This window comes from Formica exsecta, unplaced genomic scaffold (assembly GCF_003651465.1).
Source record: "Formica exsecta isolate Colony F162 unplaced genomic scaffold, ASM365146v1 scaffold712, whole genome shotgun sequence".
Classification (NCBI taxonomy): domain Eukaryota; kingdom Metazoa; phylum Arthropoda; class Insecta; order Hymenoptera; family Formicidae; genus Formica; species Formica exsecta.
This window is the reverse complement of record NW_021853480.1, coordinates 124407-128822: the sequence shown is the minus strand read 5'-3', so window position 1 is coordinate 128822 and position 4416 is coordinate 124407.

Genomic DNA, 4416 nt, shown 5'->3' with positions numbered 1-4416 from the left:
AAAAAAAAAAAAAAAAAAAATTCTTAAAGACAATTTTAAAAAGAATCACATCTTTGAATAAAACAATTTCATTTTAATTATCAGTTTCTTCAAAAAATAACTTCTTAAATAATTTTTATTTTTAGCCTGTCCAAACGTATATTTTTTGTTAACTGGTCAAGTGATTACAGAGAATAGTTTATTTTTTAAATTTTTACATTTGAGATTTTAGACTTTTTTAATTTAAATTTTGATATGTTTTCGTTCTGCTAGCCAAGAGCTAGTATTTCATGGGCAGAGAACGCGAGAGATGAAAATTAATACAACTCGGGCAACACAAAAAGTTCAGAAACTTAATTTTTCAAATGTCTTCTTAAACTTTTACATTATTTGATAATAATTAACAAGAGAGGAATGATTATGCTTTTACGGGAGCATGTTAATGTAGGGCATTACAACGTATGCGTTAATTGTTATATTATTTAGAATAGAAAATAGAAGATCTATGTTTTAATTTGATGTTTTAATCATAATGGACTTGCATCAATGATTATCGTCTCACATTGAGCCGACCAATTTTTGTCTTTTCGGTCATATTTATGAAATCGTCTCGCTTTTTCATCGATTCTTATTTCTCAATTGGAAATAAACTTTGCGGAGAGTTAAATCTACCTATTCTTAGCACTTCTGTATTTTTAGCATTTTTAATCTTCATATTTTTAGGACGAACTTTTTCAATGTTACTTATTTGACCATGCACACATGAAATAAAAATAGTGTGATAATAACGACATTTTCATTCTGTACATATGCTATTGAAATAGAATGAAGACTGAGGGAAAGTGTTATGAATAAAAAATTTGTTTGATCGAGATGTGCTAAGAATATACGAAAGTTCGAATATATTATAATACTGTGATTATATATAATAATTTATCCCCAAGTCTGTTTGAACAAGTGCCTGCTACAAATTTTGTACAATTGTTATTATCAATTAAGTCTGCAAATTGGCGGGAGAAACCGAACAGGATCATCATTTTCTAGTCATTTAAATGGAATAGTGATCGATATTTAAAGACTTCTAATATTTGATTCGATAGTTCCTTCGCTTCCCATTATTGCGACATACTTTCCCGTATTTAAATTTCATCCGTTAGAAATGGATATAAAGTGTGCAAGGCACAGCTATTAATACAAGATCAAAAGTGTAGTAGCTGTTTCTATCAGTTTAATTTCTGATATCTAATACAAGCTCAATAGGAGATAATTATTTAAATTTACCTATAATATATATCACATTAATATGTGTTATATTATTACTGTAGTTGGTCTTAGTTTTGCCGTCAAACTAACGTTAGAAAATGACGTCTCGTGGAAGTGACATATCGACGAGACATTTTCGGGTCTCATGAGACCTAACTTAGGCTGTCTAATTGGTTATTTTGTGACCAAAATTTACTGTCATTGTGACGTCAGTTTGCTACTTGGGTGGACTATTACATGACTGTAACAATCATATAACATTTTAGTAACATGTTATATTCATGTTATATAACTGCAATTTTGTATGAGTGGAAAATTACAACTAACGTGAATGTTACATGTAACAAATACGTTATATTACTTGTTACATTCCGTTTTATTATGGCAATGTTACAGTTATATATCTGTGTTTGCTGGGAAGTTTTGCGTTTTGAGCCCGCTGCCAGCGCGTGTAGAGGGGATACGTACACAAGCGTGAACCGTGTACGTGTAATGCGCAAAACGCTCTGTGTACGTATCCCCTCTACACGCGCTGGCAACGCAAGACTTGCACACCGCCAAAACCAGAGACGAAACACAAGAGGCGCACGCAGCACTATGTTACATAAATGTTATATTTATGAGGAAAATAATAACCTAACTGATTAATCATCGGTGATATGCACCTGTAATATTCAGTTTTATTGCACTTACATAACTTTAATATAACTATATTTACTGAAATCGAATCAAATATTGCGAATGATCATAAATATTTCAAGACTCTATTGATAATAATATATGTGAAAATAAAAAGGAGGACGTTTTGTGCTGTCTGGGAATGATTGGTGAGATGTAACCTTTTCTCGCAATAATTATCTAAAATGGCTAGGAGCTGTAGATTCTGCTCGGTTTCTGCCGCCAATCTGCTATCAGATTCTATGAGCAGGCTCTGCTGACAGATCACAGTTCTAATACGGACTATGGACACAGTTGATGTCAATTTGCAAACAACTTTTGAATAAATCTGTTGTCACAATTTGAGTGCATTTTGCTTATTGAATAATATACATATACCAATATTTGATTTGTGAAAACAAAAAATCATAATAGATGAGTTATTAACTTTTATTTCATCATACAAGACACATAGTCTGTTCTTTATAGCTGAACTGACTGCACTAGTTCAGAACTTATCTTTCTCCTTCCAATATGGAAAGAAAAAGATAAACTCTGAACTAGTGTAGCCAGTTCAGCTATAAAAAACAGATCCATAATCTATCACATTGTGTCATCTGTAATTCATTTTGAGAAGAGACGAGGTTTTAAAAATTCTAAATACTATTGTATGTATAATAATAACAGCAATAGGCACAGGGTAAGAACAATTAAGTGGGGAAAACTGGCAGATAAAAGAGCCAAGGCGCGGGTATCGGTGCGCGAACTTATTATTGTTAAATTTTATTAACTAATGTGCATTAAAAATGTACATTTTTTTGGTCCATCTTCAGCATGGATATAAATATATTAAGATTAAATTGGAATTTTAAAACGTGACATACACAACATTTGCAGTTGCAGTCAAATTCCAAATTAAAATTAATAATCAGAAAGAAGGCTCACTAAAACCTGCGTGTAATCTATACAAATAAGTGGGCAACATCTATACGTCATCGCCACACGTATATCGTTGTGACGATAAATAATACATAATAAAATTTAACAATAATATAAGTTCGCGCACCAATACCCGCGTACTAATTGATTTGTCTCATTATTCTGTACATAAAAGTATTACGGTATGTTCGAGATCGAACCATATTAATTAACATAATTAAATAAGCGCGAATGGTCTCTAAAAGGAACGCTCAAAAATTGGCGCGTTAGCTGCCATCTCGTGCGGCGCCTGGCTCGCCGCAAATCAAATCGCGCTTAGCCGGCGGCGCTCCACAAATCACGCCAGGCCCGCGGCATTGCTCGTGCCTTTCGAAGCGGGCCACGCAGCGGTCACCCGAGACAGCCAAAATTACAAACAAAAGCGAATAACAACGTTGTATTTTTCCTAATCATCGCAAACAACAGCAAGCTCGATCTTTCGCGAAAAACATGTCGAATTTTCTAGAATAAGAAAAACAACGGTTGTATAAAAGCTCTCTCGGGGAACCGCCGAGCGCACTCGATCGTGAACTCCATCCGTGACAGTGTGTGCTTATATCGTTTAAACTCTCGTTATAGAAAAGTCGCTCGCTTTTCTAATTCGTACGCTCGTTTACGAAACGCGAAGTTTTCGATTATACTAAAAGAGATTTCTCGTCGCTCGCGATTAATCTCTCGTTATTAAAACGCGCTGTTTATTCCGTCGCTCGCCGAATCGCGCCATTTACACCGTCGCTTGCGGTATTCGAGATATATCCGTCGCTCGCGGAGATTATCGTTACGCTCCCGGTCGCTCGCCGGAGCAAGCACTCGGTTAAGATTAGAATAAATCTTATCGCCAAAAGACTTGTGAACTATTTATTGTTCTTAATAAATTGACTGCTTTTTTTAAACAAAAGATTTCGTGTCCGTTGCTCACTCTATTTGCGCTCCCGGGTTCACTCGCGCACACGGTAAGATTATCGAAAACTAAATATTTTACGAGATATTTTATTTTTTATATCAAAATATTATATATATATATATATATATATATATATATATATATATATATATATACATATACGCACGCATACACGCATGTACCCGTCAAATTTTTATTGTTATCGAGTATAGTCTGGTCTAAGAATTCAAAACATCGTTATTGTTTGCATATCAGAGCGAAACAAAAATGAAAATGATATATAAAATATTCTAAAGGAAGTTACTGAAACTCAATCAGCTGTCATATGTAAACGCATATAAGGAGCAGGGAAAGTAAAATATTTTTTAATAGAAGGACATTTGACAATTTTATTTACATATGGATTGAAGGCAACTGGATATTTTTATCATTTAATAAATATTTATTAAAAAATAGCAATTGTTACGTCCTGGCGATTCCACGATTCCTTCCTTCCGCGAAGTGTCGGCAACGATCACCGAAAAGGGACCGCCGAGCGAACTTCGGAAAACAGTGTAATAGCGACTCAGTCGTTTACCTGCTTTTCGGATCTGTCAGTTCGTTCGACCCGATACCAAACGCCACGAGACGTTTGA